Below are 25923 nucleotides of genomic sequence, written 5' to 3'. Positions count from 1 at the left end.
CAGATGAAATCCTATTGAAAAATTTGTTAAAAGAACAAATGCATGATGATCGTGAAAGTTTTGTCTCTGAAATGCAAGAATTGTTCATCATTTTAGAAATCTATTAATTTACAGGTATACCTCAGATACTGCACGTTTGGTTCCAGACCACTGCAATAAAGTAAAGAGCATTGTGATAAAGTGGGTCAAATGAATTATTACCACTGCACAGAAGGTTATGTTTATACTATAGTGTAGTGTATTAAGTGTGCAATAGCATTATATCTAAAAAGCCAATGTATATACCTTACTTAAAAAATACTTTATTGCTAAAAAATGCTAAGCGTCATCTGAACTTTCTGCTAGTTGTAATAACTAATCACAGACCACCATGACAAATATAACATTAATGAAAAAATTTGTAATATTGTGAAAATTACCAAAATCTGACACAGAGACACAAAGTGAGCAAATGTGGTTACAAAAATGAGATCAACAGGCTTGCTAGATGCAGGGTTGTCACAAACCTTAAAAAAAAAAAAAAAAAAAAAAAAAAGGCAGTATCTGCAAAGCACAGGTATGCCTGTATTTCTAGTCAGTTTAAAAAGATGGAGGAAAAGACAATCTGGTCAATTTTTAAAATTAAACTTAAGATCTATTAAGAATTCTTATAAGATAGAAAAGTAACCTCTTTAGATTCTAAAGTCTAATCCGAAATCCACAGTGGTTACACACACGGGAAGAACTCCCACCAATATCACCACCATCACTACATCACTACTGTACTACTGGTACTCTAAGCAAAAGTGTTTAAGGCAAAGAGAAAAAAAAAAAAAATACCTCCCCTCCCGCCCCCCCCCCCCAAAACGGAAAAAAAATTTCATTATTTGCAAGCAATCTGTGCACTGTCCAATAGAGTAGCCACTAGCCACTGTGGGTACTGAGCACCTGAAATGTGGTTAATCCCAAAGGCATTGTGTGTAAATATAAAACACTGAATTCTGAAGACGTAATACAAAAGTAAGAATTTCACACTAATTTTTAAATATTGATTACTTGTTGAAATTATAACACTTTGGACATATTACATTAAAGAGTACTGTTAAACTTCAACTGTTTCTTTTTACTTTTTTAATATGACTACTAGGAAGTTTTAAATTACATGTGTGGTTTGCATTTATGGCTCACATTTCTATCAAACAGAGTTATCTCATTTCTATCTTGATTCCTAGGACATCAAGAAAATCAACTGACACACTATTAGAACTAATAGATTTTGGTACAGTTCTAGGACTAAAAAATAAAAAAACCTGCCTACACATGAGCAATAAATAACTACAAAATCCAATCACTATAGCAACCAGTCTAATAAAATCTTCAAGGATCAACACAAAAGAAATGTGTAGAATGTTGAGGCCGATAACCACAGACCTTGAGACTGAAGGCCATTTAAGATCTGAATATAGAGGTACAATGTATCTCTGGTCAAAAAGGCAAGACCACAAAGGGTGCTGGGTTGTGCAGTTGGTTGAGCGTCTGACTCGGTTTCAGCTCAGGTTGTGATCTCAGGGTTCAGAGTTTTAAGACTGAGTCCCATATTGGGCTCCACGCTGAGTGTGGAGTCTGCTTGAGTTTCTCTCTCCCTCTGCCTCTCCTGCTCAGGCTCACTCTCCTGCTCTCTTTCTCTCTCAAATAAATAAATAAATAAATAAATCAATCAATCAATCAATCAATCAATCAATCTTTAGCAAAAGGCAATAATGCAAAACTTCCCCTAAGTTAATCTAAAATTCAGTACAATCACTATCAAAATGCCAAGAGGAATTTATGTAATATTTTGTAATACAAAGCAAATAAAATGTTGCTGGATGTAAAAACATGTAAGAAACAGTTTTTAGGAAGGAGTAACCTGGTGAGGAATGTTCCTGATTAAACAGCAAGATTTTTATAAAATTAACATCATTTAAAAGTGAGAGAGGCAGTAGACAAATTAGTTTGATGGACCAGAAATGAGTTCAAGTTCAGAAGAAGAACCACAGCCCGGGTGGCTCAGCGGTCTAGCACCACCTTCAGCCCAGGGCGTGACCCCGGGGTCCTGGGATGGAGTCCCACTTCGGGCTCCCTGTATTGGAGCCTGCTTCTCCCTTGGCCTGTGTCTCTCTGCCTGTCTGTCTGTCTGTCTGTCTGTGTCTCATGAATAAATAAATAACATCTTTAAAAAAAAAGAAGAAGAACTACATATATTTAAGAATTAATCTTATGATACAGGTAGTATTCCAAATCAGTGAGAAACAAACCAAAATTCTGGAAATGTCTTTGGGACAAGAGAATTTAACCATTTCCCCAGTATTTAATTATAAAAGCATGTGCATAAACCTTGGGTAAGAAAGCCTTTTTCTTATGTAAGAAACAAAAATCAACTCTTTGAGGAACCTCCACACAGTTTTCCAGAGTGGCTGCACCATTTCACATTCCCACAAACAGTGCAAGAGGGTTCCCTTTTCTCCACATCCTCTCTAACATTTGTGGTTTCCTGCCTTGTTAATTTTCCCCATTCTCACTGGTGTGAGGTGGTATCTCATTGTGGTTTTGATTTGTATTTCCCTGATGTCAAGTGATGCAGAGTCAATCGGAGAAGGACAAACATTATATGGTCTCATTCGTTTGGGGAATATAAATAATAGTGAAAAGGAATATAGGGGAAGGGAGAAGAAATGGGTAGGAAATATCAGAAAGGGAGACAGAACATGGAAGACTCCTAACTCTGGGAAACGAACTAGGGGTGGTGGAAGGGGAGGAGGGCGGGGGGTGGGGTTGACTGGGTGGCGGGCACTGAGGGGGGCACTTGACGGGATGAGCACTGGGTGTTATTCTGTATGTTCGCAAATTGAACACCAATAAAAAAAATTTATTATTAAAAAGAAGAAACAAAAATCAAGAAGCTACAAAGAATAATAATTGGACTACTTAAAATATTAAATAGTTGGATGTGATTAAGTATATCCCAAATGAGTAAGAGAGAAGGAGAAAATATCTGCAACATACAAAACAGATGATATTTATTTTTTTAAAAAAGACCTCCTGTAAACCAGTAAAGAAAGCCAACAATGCAAAATAAAAGTGGGCACTAAAAATTCAAAACAATATAGAGAAACTAATGTGATAATAACATCATCAAGAAAACAAAATTTTTAAAAGATTTATAACATGCATATTGATAATTGTATATAGAAAATCACCAACAGTAAGAAACCCAAGTGGTACCAGATTTTGGTAGGATATTTGGCAGTTCTCATTCATGCCCCCATCAACCCAGGAATTGTTTTTTTTTTTTCTTATACCAGAGACCACTTGAGCAGGCAAATAAAGAACCATGTACAGTAATGTTTAATAGTGTTTATAAACGTTAGAACAGAAACAATGTAGGTACTCACCAACTCTAAGAGGTTACGGTAGTTATGGTTTATCTATACTATGGAATACAATAGGAGTTAAGATATCCGTGTATTAACAAGGAAATATCTCTAAGATATACTATTAAGTTAAAAAAAAATGCAAGCTGCAGAAAAACTGAGGTAATAACTTAAAAATTACTCACCTAAATCACATGTGTGTCTATAAATATTAAAAACAAAAACAGAAATCAGGAAGGACTCCCCAAAACAGACTGTTGACTATAGAGAACAGATGATCACCAGAGGGGAGATGTGTGGGGGGATGGGTGAAACAGAAGATGGGGATTGAAGAGTGCACTTGTCAAGATGGGTACTAAGCAACGTATAGAATGGCTGGATCACTATACTGCACACCTAAAACTAATAAGACACTGTATGTTAACCATGCTGGAATAAAAATTAAAAACTTAAAAAAACCCAGGAAGGACAAAGTATACACCGTACTGGTTGCAGAAATCACCTCCAGCATGGAATTCAAGAAAGATTTCTGCTTTCTTTGTATAAATTTTCTGTAAGTAGAATTTAACCAATAATAACCAATAAATAACAACTAAATAGAACAAGGTAGATCCCACAGGTATGTGATTATGTAGAATATGGAAAAACCTCATCAATCTATCATTAAGTGAAAATGCAAATCACAGAATATATACACACAAATAATTTAAAAAATAATAAATAAGTAAAAATAAAATAATTTTTTAAAAAAACACTGGTTTTTAAAAAACCATAAATATACATCCCTCTGCAGGTAAATGCAGGTACAGGTGCCTGGCTCTTGATGGCAGGCAGCTCTGATCATAGGCAAAAGCAGTGAAGTTGCCTGAAGGGAGTCTTACTTCGTTCCTTATTCTTCTGACTCTTCTAGCATGGACAAATTCAAGCACAACTTTCAGTTAAAAACATTGACAAAAGAAATGAGGAAAAGAAAGAAAATTCCCAGTCATCAGCCCCACAAAATGCGATGTGGTGCACACTTAGGATATGGTCATTATTGTTAAAAAAAAAAAAAAAAAAAGCACCTCCTGACAATTTTGGAGGGATAAACACAACACGTTAATACTGATCAGACCTCTGATGGTGGCAATGGGCACAATATTTTAGTCTTTGTACTCGTCTAGTGTTATTGTTGTTTCTATTACTTATTACATTGGGCAGATGGCATTTGTAAATAACACCTTTGTTAAGGAAATTAAATGCTTTTGTAAAGAAATTTTAAATAGATGGCAAAATAAAACTAAGAAATGTTATTTTTCCTCAACTAACATAAGCAGATACTTTTCATTTCTTCTTTATACTGCCAACAATTCAATGTGAACATTTGTTCATTTTTAATATTTTACATTTTCTGTTGAACACACCATGGATACCTATCACTATATCATTTCTCACATAATTGTGGTCCTGCAAATCGCAGGAGCTGGGATTTCTGTGACTCACTATTTACTAGTGACTTTACTATTAACTCTGAAGAAGCTGTTATTGGGGGGTAGGTAAACAGGCCTTCCTGCCCAAGTTTTTCCTAAAGGAGTATACAGGGAAGCTCAAAAAGCACAGCACATCCGGTATACACCTTGAGCACTGGTACAAGCAAAAGAGGCCCCGGAGGAGAAGTTAGTTGAAGGATTTTTTTTTTTTTTTTAATGTAGAAAACTTTTTAGGGATCCCTGGGTGGCGCAGCGGTTTGGCGCCTGCCTTTGGCCCAGGGCGCGATCCTGGAGACCCGGGATCGAATCCCACATCAGGCTCCCGGTGCATGGAGCCTGCTTCTCCCTCTGCCTGTGTCTCTGCCTCTCTCTCTCTCTCTGTAACTATCATAAATAAATAAAAAAATAAAATAAAAAATTTAGAAAACTTTTTAAAATGATTGAAAATGACAAAAATTTCTGTTAAGCACTGTGCTCCCTGCTTTTCATTAGGAAAACTTGGATATCTGAATAAAAATTATCAACTAATAACTGATCACTACACATCACAAATTTAAAATTATTCAAAACAATGTTCACAATACAGTTGAGGGACTTGAAACATTTCATAAGAAAATCACAATCATTTAAGAAAGTACCACCAGCAGCCAAGTATTATTTGCTTTGGGACTGATTTGTTGTTTATCTTAACATTAGAAAAAATTTCCTTCTACTCAGAGTAGGCCCCATGACTGTGTACCCCTACATCCACCACTTGTACATTCCGGGATTGCAAGCAAAGAAAAACACAATTAGGAAGTTCAATCTGCAAGAAAAATAATAATCACTAAGTGCTCTCCAAGGTAAAAGATAAGTGGGGTTTTTTGTGTGTTTTGGAGTCTCTTCACAGCTGTGCATCTTCAGGACTAGAACTAAGAGCTGACTACTACCAGACAAATTTCACAAAATTCTAAGAACACAACTTCAGTCCCCCTGCCCCCCTCCCACACACACCTCAGATCTCCCCAGGCAGACTGAGAAGCTGCATATAATGCTAGACAAACTCTTTGCCAAGAAGCTTGCACAGCCCAGCTCACCCCCAGCACACACAGCCTCCTCCCTTTCCATGGTAAATATTACTGCAGTGTTGCCTTTCCTCATAGGGAGAAAGGAGGCAGCCTGCCATTGCCTACATTGTAGTTTAAACTGGCCCATAACATTGGACCAGAATTCTTCCAAAAGTTCGTTTCTTTTTGCTGATCCAAGCCTCTGATCTATGACCCAAGAATCTTAGTGGAATTGCATTTTCCTGTTGGCAAACAAAATTTCTCTCCACCAGAAAAATAAGGGAAAGTTACAGTATATTTCCTTCTGTTCTAAAAAAAGCAAATTAAGGATGGTCTCCCAAGTGCTTTAATTGTATCCCTCAGGTCTTCCAAATAAACTTCTAAAATTGATCTAACTAAAAAGTACTGAAATTAACTAAAAGAACAAATATGCTGATTCAATTTTTTAAAAGTACTGACTCAAAATTATTTATCCTTAACAATAAAAATGCGAGGAAAATACAAAGTATGACAGACTGAAACATCAACAAAATAATCCGGGGGGGGGGGGGGGGGAATCTCTCATTTGAAAAAGTGTTAAACTCAAGATTAACTATTATTTTAAGACAATGAAATTAAGGTAAATTACTGTTTTTTATGTTACTAAACACACTATTTACCAAAGTAAAACTGATTTCTTATATCTAACAAATACATAACATTAATTATTTAGTTGGAACTATATAAAAAAGTGATACTATATACTACCATCTGTGGTTATAAAAATATGCTTAAAAGGGTCATATTCATACATTTGGGCCTGTAATATTATAACAAACCAGATATCAGTTAAGAATTAAGGAGAAGGCAGGTCAGCTATCAGAAATATGTATGAAAGTTCTGCTAGAAACATTTCAATCAACACAGGTAAAAGACTATAATTAGTCAATAAGTACTCAGCAAGTACCTATTAGGGTGAGGCTCTGTGCCAGGTACCAGAAGTACAAAGAATAAAAAAAAAATCCCACTTGACCTCTGAGGAAGTCAACAACAAAAAGGGTAGACAAGCACTCAAACAACTACAATACAATTTTATTTTTTAATTTCCATAGTGGTTTAATAAATATATCTACCTCTTCAAACATCTGTGCTTTACCTATGTTATATGTAGTAAAATAGCAGGAAAAGATGATTTACCCATAAAGAAATTGAACAAACATTCCAGGGCAAACACTGGGGCAAAGTCAGCTAATTGATCCTAATACCATGCTCCCTTTCCTCCTTTTTATTAAAAAAATGCCCTGGACTTGGGCTGAGCAGGACTACATTTCCTGGTCTTTCTTACAGCACACTATGGTCATTTGACTAAATTTCAGCCCATGGGATATGACTGGCAGTAGCATATGCAGTTTTTAGGTCATATCCTCAAAAAGAAATTATTTACTCTTCACATCCTCACCCTTCCCCTGGGCTGGAACCACAGCGTATGGGAGACAGACAGATCCAACTCTGTCCATGAGAACACCACCCAAAGGGTTGGCAAAACAAGATAGATAGAAGGAACTCTGGACCCTGGATGACCTCAGGAAGCAAAGCTGCCTACACCCCTGGACCAGCTTAGACTTTTATGCGACAGAAATGTACACCTTCTGTCTTGTTCAAGCCATTGGTATCTAACCTCTATTTGAAGTCAAACCAATATCCTAACATAATTATGTGTTAGAACATTCCAGAATATCATTGCTTGGTTAGACACATTTTTGTTTTTAACAAACAGTAGTTTTTTTTTTAATTGTTTGCACATAATTCTTAATTGCTGTGCCCAACTCTGTCCTAACTGCCCATGCACTTGTATACATTCAAGTCACCACTTAGTAGGGCCTGCTACAGGCTGGGCAAAGTGCAAGAAACCGGACTGGACAATGATGAACCCAATGACACTGATGCCCTATGCATGGAACTCACGGTCCAAAGGAGAAACGAATGTGAAACAGAGACCAGCATGGTGCACCCGGGTGGCTCAGCAGTGGAGCGTCTGCCTTGGGCTCAGGGTGCAATCCCGGGGTCCTGGGATCGAGTCCCACATCAGGCTCCCTGCAGGGAGCCTGCTTCTCCCTCTGCCTATGTCTCTGCCTCTCTCTCTGTCTCTCATGAATAAATAAATTTTTAAAAAAGAAAAGAAACAGAGACAAGCAAATAAACTGTAATGAGTTTGTAGGGGGACAAAAAGAATTCTACCTAAACGTCAAGGTTGATCCTTGAAGAAAAAACACAGTCCAGCAATCTATCAATAATAGATTTATAGACTCCTTCTGAATTTACTACTCAACCAAAAATGCCATTCCACTTTCTCCTATTTCTTAATTTTCTTTCATTTCTTCTTCTACTTCCTTTCTAGCCTGGAAAACCCTTCAAGGTCCAAAGCACACCTGTCTGCTCTAATACACAAAGCAGAATGAAACTCTTCTGTCCTCTCCACTCTCACAGATGGTTACATCTTTCCCCATCTCCCCCTGCACCTACTATGTTACCCACAAGCAACACCTCCTGTGGACTCCCTGGCTGATTTGTTTTCATATTTTATATTCCTTACAAGGCTCTGACTTCTTTTGTTCCTTTACTTACTTCCTTTCACTTTGTTACTTCAGTTGCTTACCAAAGGATATTTTAAAAGTGTATAAATAACACAGATTTTTATATTTGAGTCTTTTAAAAGTTTATAAACACAGATTTTATATTTGCTATTAAAGGAAAAGCTCACTATTTTTAAAGGTCTAAACGCTGTCAAAATCAACTTTAATCTCATATTTTAAATTATGTTACATTAATGCTGATGATGGTACTACAGGAGAGGTACTTTTTTTTTTTTTTTTTAAAGATTTACTTACTTATTTATGATAGACATAGAGAGAGAGGCAGAGACACATGAGGAGAGAGAAGCAGGCTCCATGCCGGGAGCCTGACGTGGGACTCGATCCCAGGACTCCAGGATCGCGCCCTGTGCCAAAGGCAGGCGCTAAACGGCTGAGCCACCCAGGAGGATCCCACCCAGGGATCCCCAGGAGAGGTACTTTTAAGACATTAGTGGTGGGACTGTAAATGGGTTTAATCTTTATAAAGGACAACCTAAGCAAAGCACCTCATAAGCATCAAAACTATGCAGACACGGGCACCTGGGTGGCTCAATTAAGCATCTGACTCTTGATTTCAGTTCAGGTCATGATTTCAGTGTTGTAAGATTGAGCCCCATGCTGGGCTCCATGTTGGGCATGGAGCCTGCTTACGATTCTCGCTCTCCTTTTCCCCTCTGCCCTTTCCCTCCTCTCTCCCGCTTCTCTTTTTAAAAAGTGGGGGGAGGAACAGTGACTCTTTTTCTATGTAACCAACTTTATGTTAAGAAAACGTGATCTCTGGCAACAATTTCATTTCATGTTAAAATGAACATAAAGCAGCAAGATATACAATCTTGAACTACAGCTGGTTATACTACAGTACTGGGGGTGGGGGAAAGGTCACTAATAGTTTCAGTTTTTTACATGTGTCTATATTCAAAGCCCTCTTAATATGACTATTAGTTCCTAAAACAATTTTGAGTCAAATTGAATTTTCTTAACACAAAACAACATGGTATTATTAACTCCATCATGTCTCCCAGGAGGAATGCTTTGACCATTTCAAAAAAGAGAAGAAAATAAATATACCATAAAGGAACAGAGGAAAATGTTTTAAAAACTGAAAGGTCAGTAAAGCGTCTTATTGACCTTTGTAGTTTGAAATCTGTTGGAATCTCTGATACATAATATAAGCCACATGGAACTTTTTTTTTTTTTTAAAGATTTTATTTATTTATTCATGATAGTCACAGAGGAGAGAGAGAGAGAGGCAGAGACACAGGCAGAGGGAGAAGCAGGCTCCATGCACCGGGAGCCCGAGGTGGGATTCGATCCCGGGTCTCCAGGATCGCGCCCTGGGCCAAAGGCAGGCGCCAAACCGCTGCGCCACCCAGGGATCCCGGAACTTTTTTTTTCATATGGAACTTTTAAAAAAAGTTTTTTTTCCTGGGACACCTGGGTGACCAGTCAGTTGAGTATCTGACTCTTGATTTTGGCTCATGTCATGATCTCAGGATTGTGAGACTGAGCCCTGCATTGGGCTCTTCATTCTGCACAGAGTCTGCTTGAGATTTTCTCTCTCCTTCCCCCTTGCCCCCCCACAATTCTCTCTCTCTCTAAAATAAATAAAATCTTTTAAAAGTTTTTATTCCTTTAAGAAAATAGAACTGGGGCAGCCCAGATGGCTCAGCGGTTTAGCGCCGCCTTAGGCCCAGGGCGTGATCCTGGAGACCCAGGATCGAGTCCCACGTTGGGCTCCCTGCATGGAGCCTGCTTCTCCCTCTGCCTGTGTCTCTGTCTCTCTCTCTGTTTCTCAAGAATAAATAAATAAAATCTTTAAAAAAAAAAAAAAGAAAGAAAAGAAAATAGAACTGTTAAAAAAATAAAAAAATCCACTGAAATAATTCCATATTTATGAAGATACCAGTTTTTGAAAAGGAAAAATGAAAGGTAATAGAATTGATGTGTCTTAGTGAAACTCCACAATCACACATCCCTGAAATATACACTTATGGGATCCTACCAATGCATCAGGCACTATATTAAAAATGCACTAAGCATAAAGAAAAATAAAATGAAATCTAGTTTCCACAGAGATAAATCCTATCTCATGCAAAGACGTTAGGCAAATTAATTGTGATCCATGAAATAAGAAAGGGGCCCCGTGAGCTCAAAGGGCCAAGAGCCCTTCCTTCCACGACAGGTCCCTATGTGGTTCCCAGTAACTCCATTCCATTGGTCCCAATGTTTGCCCTAAAGCAGTGTTTCCCAAAACAATGCACTGATGACCAGAGGGATGGTTAAGTCTGGCATTTAAAAAGAAATCTTCAGGAGGCCTTGGTGGCTCAGTGGTTGAGTGTCTGCCTTCAGCCTAGGGCATGATCCTGGAAGTCCCAGGATCGAGTCCCACATCTGGCTCCCTGCATGGAGCCTGTTTCTCTCTCTGCCTATGTCTCTGCCTCTCTCTATGTGTCTCTCATGAATAAATAAAACTTATTAAAAAAATATTCAACAGTTATGTACGTTATAAATATAAATAATTAGCATATCAATCTCAATTTTCAAAGACTTTACCATTTGGCATAAGGATGGAGTAAAAATATGCTTAAGATTTTGAAAAAATGAATCATTTTAAAGTGAAATTAAGTAAATGAAAATTCAAGTTGTACTCACCTAACACAAAAATCAGTGGTTGCATAAATGTGGTTGAAGTCGGAAATACACATCACATCTCTAAGCATCTGGCAGGTACACCTCTATAGTACTCCCCCCTCTTCAAACCAGACACTCTGTCCCCTCAACATCTGCCCATGATACTTCATCTGTAACCCCTTAGCACCCTGGCCCCTTCCTTATGCTGGTGATGAGGCATTTCCAACAAACATAAAACGTAGGTGGGGGTGGTTCACTCCTTCCTGTTCTTACAGCATAAGGACACATTCCATGGTTTACTTAGTATGATTAATTATCGAGGCTTAACTAAACTGACTCTCATAATCATCTATTTTAAAAATAAGAGAGTTATAAAACCGTTTTAGACTTTTGGCAAAGAAATCACACAGAATAAACAGTAAACATTCAAGTTATAAATGAACAATACCACAAAGGACAGCAGACCCAACTCTTCTACCACCTATGTGGGCCCTCTGAGAGGCATTTTGTAAGATAAAAACAAAGACAATACTTATCAGATCTCTGAAGAAAAATGCCTCCTCATCCACTACCAAGACTATGAAATACAGTTATATCCACCCTTAACAGTGAGCATGACTATAAATATCTACTGTTCCTTGTGATAGTAAATGATGACACTACGAAACCATTGTGATTAGCAAGACTTTTAAATATTCATCCAGATGATTAATAATTTCTGTAATATCAAAAAGATTTTCTGTATTGTTAATAAACACAATTTTAAATAACTTATTTTCTTCCATTCTTTTTTTTTTTAAGATTTATTTATTTATTCATGAGAGACACAGAGAGAGGCAAAGACACAGGCAGAGGGAGAAGCAGACTCCACGGAACCTGATGTGGGACTGGATCCTAGGTCTCCAGGATCACACCCTGGGCTGAAGGTGGCGCTAAACCGCTGAGCCACTGGGGCTGCCCAATTTTAAATAATTTAAAACTTTTATTTAATTGTATTCTTCAGAAAACATCAATGTTAGATGTCTTATAATGTACATAATACAGTAATGTAACAATGCATTATATAATTTATAAATCAATTCACTAATATCAGGGGGATGCTATAAAAGGTTCTATTGATGGGATGGATGATCAATAATGTTTAAAGACCATCATAGTCCAGGGACTGTGGGAGGCGGAGGGGACAGAAGAGAAGGAAACTAAGAAGGAAGAGAAAGAGCAGCTTCTGCCTTTTAATGATGATCTATACTAATTACCACATTACAACCTCACCAAGCATTATCATCATTAATTCACCCAATTTTACAGATAAATTAAACTCGAAGAGGCTAAGTCCCTTACTCAGTAATAGAGCTAAGCAGATCTGTACCCATGTTGCTCTGAGTCTAAGGCAAATACTCTCACCCATTGCCCTCTCTGCCTCCCAAACAATGAAGGCAGTCTCCAGCCTTGGCTGTGAATTACAAACTTAAACCTAAACACATATCAGATCTTCAGCGCCTGGGATATAATAGGCCTAAATTCAATCCATTTGCTACAAGGAGTAGCAATCTGTGGCTCACAAATGAGTCTAGCCCCAAATTATCGTGCCAGACTTCTCATCCACCGAAACCTTATATATTTGGGTTATCTTTGCATGGATTGCTTTTTTGGTTCTTCTACCTTCTGTTCATCCGGTTAATGCATCTGCATTTTCTTGACTTCCCCCTAAGGAACCATCTCTCCCGGGCAATTTGCCCCTTTTTTACAGTGAATAAACATTTACTAAATCATCTCTTTGGCAAGCATGCTCAGATTCTCCAACGAATATACTGCTGGCACTACATTCAGGGGGCCCACCACCCTAGGAAACGAGAGACAGGAGTGTCGCTGTAACACAATGTACGGAGAGCGTTACACAGTCTCGTGGGGAAAAAAAAAAAGATCTAGCTCTGCTAGGTCATTCCCAGGAGAACTTCCCACAACTGCTGCCTGTGACCTGGCAGGTGCAGGTGATGACAGATCTGCAGGTGGAAAGGGGGAAGGCATTTCAGCACATGGGCTGGCATCACACAAAGCTGGTCAAGCACGACCCTTCTGTGTACTTAAGAGTTTTGGCTGGAGGCATGGAGTGAGGTAAGACTGGAAAGAGAGGACAGGCTGTGAGGAGCCCGCAGGACAGCGCTGCCCCAGGAATGCTCGTTCCACTGCCCAATTCTGAAGGGCTCCAAGCAGGCCAAGAATTAAAGTCCTTTCTGATGGTCACACAAAAGAATGACCATTAATTATATAATATTCATTTTCAGGTTTACCTATGATTAATACTGACCTATTATTAAGGTACTCAATTAGTAATAGGATATTATTTGGTTTTCATACACCAGAAAAAAGAATTACTAGAGCTTAAGGAAATCCTAAGGAAGTCTAACAAAGACCGGCTGCTAAGCAATGCTTGTTTTTTACTACAAAGCTCCGTATGCACATATGTGTGCACACAGATGCATGCACAACAGGTGTTTGGAATTCCTGCATTATTTCTTTTGTTCTGAATTGGTCATGGTCTGAAATGATGCACTTTAGATTTAGGTTATAAATTTGCTAAATTAGCTTCAAAAACAGCCAATTAAGAGGGTTGTGGATTCACTGGTTAACCCTCCAGAACACAGCGATGCATGACTGGTAAGACCACACTCCACCAAGACACTGTCCCCCCCCTGGGACACAACCAGTCAGTAGGATATAAGGGAGGCTCACAGAGCTCTGGGTTCCTCAGGTGAGACACCTCCTTCCTGGGCCATGAGGCCAAAAGCCTCACCAGGACAAAGTGTCCAAACCTATAATTAGAACCGACTACTTACATTTCCCAGAAGATAATCAGGACTAACTACTATGTCCTACATCTCTGTTACCTGGATCAGCAAAGAGATGCAAAGCTGCGTCACAAGCTGAGGATGGTCTTTCTCAGAAGACTTAACATGTGGTGACTTGCTTTTCTTTTTCTCTCTCTACAACCCAGGTACCACAGAGACGACTCATCATTCCTACTTCCCAACTACATCTCTCCAGACATTCCAGGGACCTCCAAACATCCCATCAGTCCTTGTCACAGTCATCTACAGACATCACTGTCACTTCTGCTCATTCTCTAACAACCTGAGCACCTGGCTCTCTGTGTCTCCCTCAGCACTACTCCAGTTTTCATTTTTTAAAACTTCAACCTACTCCCAGTCAAGCCACCCAATAATACGGTTCTAATGCCCTGATCTGCTGAGTTACTTCCCTCTCCCGCCTCAACTCATCATTCCCATGGCCGTTCCTGCCATGCGTTCTCTTTACCATTAATTGTGCTACTACTACAACTCTGAAATCAGACATTCCACTCCCTGGCTACCACCTCCCAGCCTTCCAGGTCATCTCATCTCCTCTAGTACGAGACTCAAACAACTTTTGATTTTATCACATCCAGCACTTTTTCAATGTCCAACACCACTCCCTATGCCCTGGCTTCCCTCCTCGCCCAGCTAAGATTCCAAGGATAACACCAGGATCGCTCCCCTACACGCCTGCATTCTCCTTCCCAACCCCCTCATTCCTCTCCTCCTCCACCATATTCATCTAGCAAAACACCAACTTCCACCCAGCCTTCCACCAACTCCATGTCCCCGAGCAGATCTACATAGCTGAAGACCAACACACAACCATTCCAATTGCTCTAAGTTCACTACTACAGATTTCCAGTGAACCCTAAGCTCTGCCCGGCAATCCTACTACATTACTCCAGTCCCCTAAGGGAAATCATTCCCTTAGAGCTCTCTCTTTGCCATCTCTAACAATCCTCAATCTCCAAGCTCAGCTTGCTCCCACAGACTAATTCAGAGAATTCCCTTGTGTTTCCACCTTAAGATCTACAAACCCATCTGCATCAACATGGACATACTCTGCCTTCACTCCTGTTATAAAAGGAATGAAATAACCCCTCTCTTATCTGTGGGAGTATCAATTTCTCCATCTCTGATAGAATGTAACCTCCATGAAAATTTCTATCATGGTATGCAAACACACTGTGCCATTTCATTCATTCATAAATAAATAGATAAATAAATCCTCTCTAGAATCCATGTCTCCTTCGCTGCCTTATTTATCTGCCTATGCTCTGACTTTCACGTTCCCCTCAACCCACCGTAATTAGCTTTCTAAACACCACCCCACCTAAATGATTCTTGAAACAACAACTAACCAGGTCTCACCTTATTCAATCTCGCACTTAAATCTGCATGAAGTTGAACATTTAAAATTTTGCACATCATTGTACCTACATTATAATTCCAACATTAGAAAGCTTCAATGAACAGATCTCACAGAAGATCAAACAGGAAAATTAGTGAACTAAAAGATAAATCTGAAATTATCTGAATGCAAAGAAACATTCTAAGGGAAAGAAAGAGATTCGAAGAACAGAATGAGAAGGTCTAGTATCTGAGTGACAGTAATTTCAGAAGTAAAGAGAACAGCAGAGACATAAACACAACAAGATAAAACTGCTGATCACAAAAGCTACCAGAAAGCAAAGTTTTAATGATCTCCACAAACACTCCCAGGTCACACAACTAGCAGGGTTAAATACAGGTTTCAGGCTTTTGCAACATATCACACCACTCCAGACAGAAAGAAAAATCCAGTGTGCTAAGAAATGCCATGAGGCTCAAATCACATATCTGCTACTTTTCCAACTGGGATGCATGAACTCTTGGAATGGTCCACAATGTGCTAGGAATAAGCAAAGTCAGAAAATAGACATGTTGTGTTCTTTTTCTCCTGAACTATTAATTTCACACAAAGATTTCAAGGAAGTTAAGTCAATGAACTGGCATATAATTCCATCTTATAGAAATGAAACAAACCTGGATGTGCTCACTAAAGCATAACTTACACATGCATTAATTTATAAGATAAAATATAAAACCTGAGTGTGTGCCAACTGGCTTCTGACAAACTCCTACATCCTTAAGGTTATATACTCATTTGCCTCAGCTATTATAACTAGGCTTAAAAGCCTATTAGTATCTCAACAATGCATGAATTACTATGATTGGCAGAATTCAAATCTGTTTAACAGCAAAAATCTTTTTGTTTTGCTCTTTCTTACACTCTCAACTTTAATGCTAGGTCTGTGGGGCACCTGGGTGGCTCTGTCGGTTAGGCCTCCAACTCTTGATTTTGGCTAGGTTGTGATCTCAGGCTCCATGCTAAGCTCCATGCTGGGTGTAGAGTCTGCTTAAAGTTCTCTCTCCCTCTCCTTTTATCCTTCTCTCTTTCTGCCTCTCTCCCTTCTCAAAAGAGAAGAAATATTTTTAAAAATGCTATAGTTTGTGAAGGGTACAGCAAAAATTCTGGGGGAATGGGCACAAAAAGTGGTATCCAGAGAGGGAGAAATACATGGCTCTAGTTGATCCTACTGTTGGGTTTTGATGATAACTCCTACAAATAACCCATCCCAGAAAGCTAGTTTATGATACTACTGCCTTATCTTCATCCACTGTACATTGTCACCCAAGTGTAAATTAGGATTAGGGTAAGTCACAAGTAACAGACCTATGTAATAATTGGCTTCAATAAAAGTATAAAAGTAGGTACAGCAGAGCTTACATTTGGCTCCATGATGTTCTCTTGTCGCCCCACTACCTATGGTCTGCATTCCTAAGTTTACTCATGGTCCAACATGGCTAAACCAGCTCCAGCCATCACATTTTCATTCAAATCACCAGGACAGAGATAAGTACATGCATTCTCTTTAAGAACTCTACCTGCAAGTCTGCCCATATCACTTCTGATTACCTTAGCCAAAACAAAGACCATACATGGATAACAAAAGGTTCTGAGAAATGTGATCTACTTTTGGCATCCATGTAGCCAGCTACAACAGGGAAGGAGACCAACTAGCAGTCAGTGTCATACTGTATTTGAATAAATCCTTTGCAATGTCCCCTAAATATGCCCCTTCTACTTGAGATGAGGGAACAGCTAGTTTGCCTGACATACCCTGCCTTTTTGAGCCCTTTCTATAACTTAGCTCAGGGGATACAACTGTGTCCAGAAAAACCAGTGAGCTTTATAAACAACATAAGAACTGGCAGAAACACCAGTACTCTTACCAAGACACCAAGACATCCTTTTTTTTGCTGTTTTGAAAGATTTACTGGGACACCTGGGTGGCTCAGTGGTTGGGGGTCTGCCTTCGGCTCAGAGCATGGTCCCGTGGTCCCGGGATCAGGTCCTGCATCAGGCTCCCTGCGTGGAGCCTGCTTCTCCCTCTGCCTGTGTCTCTGCCTCTCTCTCTGTGTCTCTCATGAATAAAATCTTTAAAAAAATAAAGATTTATTAATTTATTTGAGAGAGAGAGAGAGAGAGAACGTGCACACACATGGCGGCAAGGCAGTGGGAAATAGGGAGAGAAAATCTCAAGCAGATTCTCACGTGGAGCCAAATGCAGGGCTTGATCCCAGGACCCTGAGATCATGACCTGAACAGAAATTAAGAGTAGGCTATTTACCCTAGACATCCTTTAAAAAAAAAAAAAAAAAAAGCAACAGGATGCCTCAAAGCATGTTTTACTAATTATACAGCAAAGGAGGAGGTAAATAACTTTGGCTGTTGTAGAGCAAGGATCTGCCTGCTTCCTGATCTGACCAAGTCAGGAATGAAATTAGCAAAAGTCATCACTTGGATTTAAATTGTACCTTTCCTCCTTAAGGAATCAAACTTCTCAGGCATATAGAAATGCTATTTTATTTTCATAATGTGCCCTAATGACAAAATAAAATTTGGTATTATTTGCACATATTAGATATCTCCTACTGTAGCATTTAATTTTCTGTATGAGAATATATATACATACAAAGGGATATGGACTGATAAAGAATGAGAAAAAACAGAAACTGTTGATTTGTTACACAGTAGAATTTTGCTTATCTGTTTAAATATTCATTACTTCTAATGCTCTCTGTGCAGTAATGTCTTAAAGATTTTTATGAACACACACGGGCATATATATCTCACACACACACGGCACACAATATGGACAAAGATAGATGGTATCACGAAAACATCATTGGCTCTGAAACCACACATAGTTTTGAAGCCCAGTCTCACCAACTACTGGCTGTGTGACTTTAGGAAAATTAAATAACCTCGGTAAAATAAGGATCACACTGGTAGTCACTTACTATCTGTTTGCTCTCATTTCCACTCATCTCATCTATGATCTGTAGTGCAGGAGGTCAAGGTCTGCAAGCTCTTATTTTCCAAACTCCTTTGCCTGCTGGCTTCAGATTAGAGCAGACAGTGGGAGACACTGGCAGGAGATGGGAAGGGGAAAAGAAGAGAAAAGCCATTTTTCTTTCTACTTCTGGTGGGATGGCTGGCTAGCAGATACAACCATGGTTCCAATGGCTTCTTGCTTGGGTAGGAAGGCTCCTGCGGTAGCAGAGCACACCGGGACAGTCTAGAAATCATCTCGAAAAGTAAACAATAGATTAAACCCCACAAACTGTTGTTTACTCAAACAGCACCATCCCGTGAGCAATATAAATATGTACGTAGGCAAAATTATTTTCACTTTTAGAAATATTCCATGGAAAGCTTTATACTTTATAATAATTACTGTTGAAAAGACCTCCTCTCTTGGGATACCTGGGTGGCTCAGCAGTTGAGTGCCTGCCCTTAGCCCAGGGCATGATCCTGGAGTCCTGGGATGGAGTCCCACATCGGGCTCCCTGCATGGATCCTGCTTTTCTCTCTGCCTATGTCTCTGCCTCTCTCTCTGTGTCTCTCATGAGTAAATAAAATCTTAAAAAAAAAAAAAAGACCTCCTTTCTTAAAGCTGGTATCTGTCAGTCTCCCTCTACTTTCTAACATAAACAAACTGAGGGCTAAGAATTGACTAACATCAAAAAGGCAGAGGAAGTATTATTAGAAAGACTTTTTTTTTAAGATTTTATTTATTTGTTCATGAAAGATACTGAGAGAGAGAGAGGCAGAGACACAGGCAGAGGGAGAAGCAGGCTCCCTGCAGGGAGCCCGATGCAGGACTCGATCCCAGGACCCCAAGGATCATGCCCTGAGCTGAAGGCAGACACTCAACTGCTGAGCCACCCAGGGATCCCCTGGAAAGACTTTTTAAAAGACAAGTTAAAAATGTGCCAACATCTACCCTCAATCCATAGGTGATCCAGCGACTTACGAAATTTTTTTTTTTTTAATTTTTTTTTTTTTTTAATTTTTATTTATTTATGATAGTCACACAGAGAGAAAGAGAGAGAGGCAGAGACACAGGCAGAGGGAGAAGCAGGCTCCACGCACCAGGAGCCCGATGTGGGATTCGATCCCGGGTCTCCAGGATCGCGCCCTGGGCCAAAGGCAGGCGCCAAACCGCTGCGCCACCCAGGGATCCCACGAAATTTTTAATTGCAAAATTATCTCAACTTGCCTTGCTTTTGCACCAAATTGCCCAAAAAATGGGACTGCTGGTTAGCTAGGCTTCCAATTTGAGGATGGTTAAGGATGTTAAGGAGGATGCTGCTAGATGTGTTTATCATTCTTTTCAATCATCTAGGCAAAGGGAGAAAATTATCTTAATTTTTAAGCAGAAAGGCTGGGGGAATAAGAAACATGTAAGACAAAAATACATAAGGTGTTAGGAAAACTAAAGAAATTGACAGAGGTCAGAGGGGAGGAAAGATGAGAAAGATAAATGGTAAATGGTATGTTCAGCATTTATCATGTTCTGGACACTTATTCACTATTTGTCATATATATGTTATTTAAATATAACAAAAGCCCACAGGGTAAAGATATTCTAAGTTCCATTCTTAAACTGAGGAAATTAGGGTTCAATGAAGTTAAGTAACTTAATCAAAGTGACACAACTGGTAGAAAGCAAGGCCCGGTTTCCAGCTTCCATCTTCCTGATGCCAAAAGCTTCCAACTCGCTATCCTACAGAGGAAGATGCCTAGCTTTTCTCTGTCTCTTTCTTTTGCCTGGCCTCTGTCAAGCACAGGACCCCGATGGCTTACAGAAGTGAGTCTGGAGACTCCTAGGCACCACAATGAATGGTATCTTCCCTTGGCTCCCCACTATTCATCCGACTGGATTCAGTGAGTCTTCTAGGACCAGGGTCTGGCTCACAAAGACTATAAACAAGTATAAGAGAAGGAAAAAGGAAGAGATACCATAATTCTGCAAGGAACCATCATTCCATTTTTATAAACAGGGAAAGGCTCAGAGAGATACAAAACTTTCACAAGGTTATAGGGATAATTAACTTACAGTAAGAGTTTGAATACAGGTCTCTGGCCTACCCCAGATTCCTCAGAATCTTACCTAGCAATCCTAGAAGGCTCAGGAGCGAAGAGACAGTTTGTTACTGTGCAAGCTGAAATGTACAACACTAATTCATCCTCCTAGTGATTCTATTCTTTCCCCAACATTTTATTATAAAAACTGTCAAACATACAGGAAATTCAAGAATTATATAATGAATATCCATACACTAAGCACCTAGATATTATGTGAACATTTGCTACATTTGTGATAACATCTCTATCCATCTATGCATCCCTATATTCATTCACCCATCACTGTAGCTTATTTTATTAATGCATTTCGAAGCTGCAGAAACATTTTAAAAGGGAGTTTCTAAATCACGCATATGCTAAACTTTAAAATATTATTTATTCATGTAAAAGGTGGTCTCAAATATAATTGGTATAATACCATTCACAAATTCTATCAGCAAGTAACCTTGAATAGATCAGCCTCTAATTTTATTCCAACATTCATCTTGAAATTAATGTAAATTAAAACAGTTGCTTCATAAAAGTTACGCTCACTTGACTGTGATAAAATTTAACCATTTTAAAGCAAACCATTTTAAATGCTACACTTTTCACATTAAGATTTACCCTCTCAAAAAACTGGAATTCCACAATTTTATTTTTATTGTAAAAATCTTTAATACTTTAGAATTCCACAATACAATAAATTATGTCATAAAAGTCTCAAAAACAGATTAAATCAGTGCCAAATAAACAACACTTATTGCAAGCCTTAGAAATGTATTCCTAAGAGTTCATCTGAAGTTGACTGCTTTATTCTACAATCTTCCTGGTGAATATGAATGAATTTGTTTCCCAACTATATGTAGCATAAAAGAGGCCTCAATCTTCCCTTCCAATCTGTTGAGAAGGAAATGAGTGGAGAGGGCTGGCATACTGACTTTCAAAGCCATTTCTGGAAACTGCCTGAGGAAGAGCTGTCAGCAAATTATGAGGATAAAAGAGATGTCAAAACTGTTATTTTGACACTATATTACTTCTTATGAGTATCATTTGGTAAACACCTTTCGGTAGGTCTAAAATCTGAAATAATACTTTTTTCAGGGAGCAATTAAAAGTGAAATAGCTTGTGTTACTACTCTACAACTAAATACGGGCATTTGAGGTTGCTGATACTAATCTAAATGCTCCATGTATCCCTGCAAGGAACCTCTCCAAGGAACCAGCAAATTGAAATTAACTCTATTTTATAAGTCACAAAATTAGTTCAGCCCTGAAAATAAAGGAGGAGGAAAAAGCCATTCTTTCACCTGGTATATAAATCTACCAAATCATTCCAAGTAAAAATGAACTGAGAATATAATTATTGTTTATAAAGCACTTTCTTTTTCTGAAAGTTCAAAGTGCTTTAATTAGAAATGTTTTCACATCTATGCCTGTTTCTGAGTGCCACATACTTTTTCTCTTACTGCAGTTTTTCTTAGTGAGTCAGCCCAGAAAAAGTCAAAACTGAACAGAAAAATAACCATCACATAAAATAAATTACAACTACCGCACAGCATACCTTTCATAATGAATTCAGTAACTTTATCAATAAAAGTAACTGGTAAGAGATAGGAGTTTTAATCTTCAAATTCTACTTTATTAATTTCTCTACTAAAGCATTTGCCTAAACAAATAATCACGACTTTGGCCTTATAATTTGGCTGGGACACCCACCACCGCAAGCAAAGGAAAAAAAACATTTTTGATGGCTCATTCAAATGGAAAAGCCATATATCAGAAGTTATTGTGTAAAACCTCGTACTTGTGATGGAAAGTGCAGTTTGGCAGAACACATTTAATTAGGGTTGGCTCTTTAAAAATCATTAAATACTCAGTTATAATCACATTACAGCTTTGTCTTATAAAGAAAAAAAAAAAACACAAGAAAGTTCAAGGTCAACCCTTCCTTGCTTCACTCTTTTTTTAGACATCAGGGGCAATTAAAAAGCTTGAAAATGTAAGAAAAGACAAGGTCAAAGAAGGATAGTATCAAAAAAAAAAACCTAAATAAATGTTATGCTTTTCTTTCTCATAATATTATTCAACATAATCAATAATTCTTTGTGACTATCTGAAGTCTCTGCTATAAACCAAATAGCAGATATTTTCGTAATTTATTTACATTAGAAATCGGAGTAAACTTCTAAATCACTATAAAATCATTGGCTTTTCTCAAAACAATTTTTTAAACAAAAGTCATCTTTTAAATATTCCTTTGCAATATCTGTTACTAACGGTGACTGTTCTTGTGTACCTGCTAGGTGCCTGGCTCTCTCCTACACTTCTCATTTGATCACCTCACAGTCCTACAAAGGAAGGCATGCATTATCCTCATTTTACTATGACCAATCCTAGTCACTAAGAGGTTAACCAGCCCAAGAACACCTAGTTGAAAGACTACGGAGCTGCCATTTGTTCTGGGGCTGCCTGATACCAAGAACCAGTCTCACACTTGCTCCTCTTCCATAATTTCAATTATCAAAATCTAGAGCCAGTCCCTCAAAGGTCAATGTAAATGGAAGCCTCCACAATCAGAAAAGGAAACAATCTCTTTCTGGGTGGTGGTTGTTGTTGTTAAAATTTTATTTTTAGGTAATCTCTACCTGCAATGTGGAGCTTGAATTTATAATCCCAAGATCAAGAGTCACATGCTCTACTGACTGAGCTAGCCAGGCATCCAAAAATAATGTTTCTATCACGGAATTATTTTTGGAAGGGCTCCTTATACATTCTGGAATGCCCTTTCTCTCACACACACACACACACTGGTGAGGCAGGAATAGGCTGTGAGTGATCTACTTTGGCCACACCATAAGCAGGATTGTGGTTTAAAAAAACGAATGACTAGCACTGAAAGATTCCTTAGCTATCGTCCTACCAGAGACCAGTGGCCTCCCACACAGAATTTCAATGAGGTAAATTGCAGCATGACCTACTTAATACCTATTATGAACTGAAGGTATCCTAAAATTCATGTATCAAGGCCCTAACCCCCAGTGTGATGGTAACAGAAGGTGAAGCCTTTGGGAGGTGATTAGGTCTAGATTAGGTCTGATTAGGTTATGAGGGTGGAACCCTCATGTTAGGATTAATGCCCTAATAAGAAGAGGAAGAGACATTAGAGCTTTCTCTCTCCACCTCGTGAAAATACAACTTGACCATCTGCAAGCCTGACAGAGGGCCCTCACCAAGAACTAAATATGCCAGCACCTTGCTCTTAGATTTTTCAAGCCTCTGGTGCTGAAACAAATAAATATCTGTTGTCCAAGCCATCCAGGCTACGGTATTTTGTTACAGCAAGGTGATCTATTTGTCACCACTAGACACCCTGCTCCATCCCATCACAATCAGAGAGGTAAGGGTCAGTCATTTGCTTTGCAGAACATCTTTAACAGGGGAGGCGATATGCTCACAGATTAAAGAATTAAGTATCAATTGCTTTACAAACTGTAACTAAGACTACCAATACTACTGATATCTTTAATTAGTTGAACGTTTGGAATATTTATTATAATAATTCAAGTTAGGTCAGCATCAAGTCTTTTTGTACTAAAATCTTCGGCTAATTTCATAAACTATAAAAAAAAAAGTATAATCCTTTCAGTTAAATTAGTGAAAAAGAAATAGTATCATAGCAATTATTGTTAAGGCAAATTCATTTAGGAAGCAAGGAGAAATCCCTTGTGGGCAGTATCTATCTAACAATCAAATTTTCCTTTCTGACTGTCATTGGCCAAATTTTGCACCACATAAAACGAAAAGCCAATTGGACAAACAGCAAAAACATGGCTGGTGTTTCAAAACATTTTTTACATAAATTTTAAAGTTTAAACAGACCAAAAAGATATTCTCTTAAATTTTTACACTGTCTTATGTAAGTTTATCAGAGATTCTCTGATCACTCACTTCATCTAATTAAATTTATTTTCTTTTAAAAATTATTTTGATTTTAACAAGAAGCAGCAGGGCTTCAATGCAGATTAAAGAAAAAGTTATTTACATGAGGATAGATGTATCATTTGACAAGTGATTTTATATACATCTTATTCTTCACAATAACCTGGTACCAAAAAAGTCTTATTCATCAGCTTTATAAAGTAGGAATAATGAGATTCAAAGAGTTAATCAAATTTGTCTAAGATCCATGCTAAGCTGGGACTCCATCCCAAATCATCTGATTCTCAGTATCAAGCTCTGGAAATCTACCCTTATCCACAAGGTCTTCCACGAATGAGAGAAAAGGCAGCTGAGAGGTCCTTTGTGGTGTAATCCAAGGGCCCTGGTGTGAACTCACTAGAGGCCTAGCCAGCACCTCCTCCCACTGGGTGACTACGAGCTCCAGCTTCATGAAGATCCTTGGGGGTAAGCCCTAAAAGTCCTGGGAAACTGTGGGAATCCTCATTAACTCTCAAGCCTGCTGCCTAGAAAAACAGGCTACTGCTCCTCACAACTAATCGTCACTGGGACTCCAGGAAAAGAAATCCAGTCTATGCAGAAAAGTCACAAAACCCCTAGATACATTAATTTTGTTATTTGACATGTGCCACCTACAGAGACACCCTGCCTTCCACAAAGGAATTACCAGTGTCCATCCGGTCTCAATATGGTGACAAGGAAGGGGATCCCTGGGTGGCTCAGCGGTTTAGCGCCTGCCTTCGGTCCAGGGTGTGATCCTGGAGTCCCTGGATCAAGTCCCGCATCGGGCTCCCTGCATGGAGCCTGCTTCTCCCTCTGCCTGTGTCTCTGCCTCTCTCTCTTTGTCTGTGTCTCTCATGAATAAATAAATAAAATATTAAAAAAATATATATGGTGACAAGGACATCACCCTGAAAAGAGGAGGAAGCCCCCAAATATTTGTTTGATGATGATCCAGGGCTGAAAATAAGCACAAATCTTATCATTAGCTGAAATTATGGACCATGCCACACCTAACAAAACTATATTTGAGATACACTGAATGTTGTATGTTAACACCTGAAAGGGGAAGACAGGGCTTAAACCACAGGCATAGGAAAGACCAAGACGATCAAGCTAACAAAAACTAATAACTGAATGTTATCTGTCAAAAGAGTCAGTGAGGTTTTAGTGTAGGTTAATTTTTTTTAATGCAGTATCCAGAATCAAGGAGTTTAGGGCTCCCATCCATTACGTGCTGGAGTGCTATTAGAGATGGCCAGACTTCAGGATAGACTGGGTAAACTGATAGAGCAACAGAAATCAATAAAGACAGTAACAAAAAGAAAAACAAGAGAATGCAAGAGGAAGTCAGTTGAAACCATCAAAGCTGCCTCACAATATACTCCTCAGTATGTAAGAGAACTGGCTCAACTGTCTGTAATGATGGGCCCACAGCAAACCAGATCCAAGCACTGGAGAGGGACCCGGACTGAGTGAGTGGTCCTCAAATGCACCAGCT

General features: G+C 38.8%; 1 protein-coding gene across 6 annotated transcripts in view; it reads right to left on the bottom strand.

The window, feature by feature from the left end:
• DYM (dymeclin) overlaps nt 1-25923 on the bottom strand; it is a 343179-nt gene that overhangs the window by 205351 nt on the left and 111905 nt on the right. The gene's annotated exons all lie outside the window — the stretch shown is intronic.

The sequence above is a fragment of the Canis lupus genome, chromosome 7 (genome assembly GCF_011100685.1).
Source record: "Canis lupus familiaris isolate Mischka breed German Shepherd chromosome 7, alternate assembly UU_Cfam_GSD_1.0, whole genome shotgun sequence".
NCBI lineage: Eukaryota > Metazoa > Chordata > Mammalia > Carnivora > Canidae > Canis > Canis lupus.
Note: the sequence above shows the minus strand (reverse complement) of the source record. Positions and strands in the feature narration are given on the sequence as shown.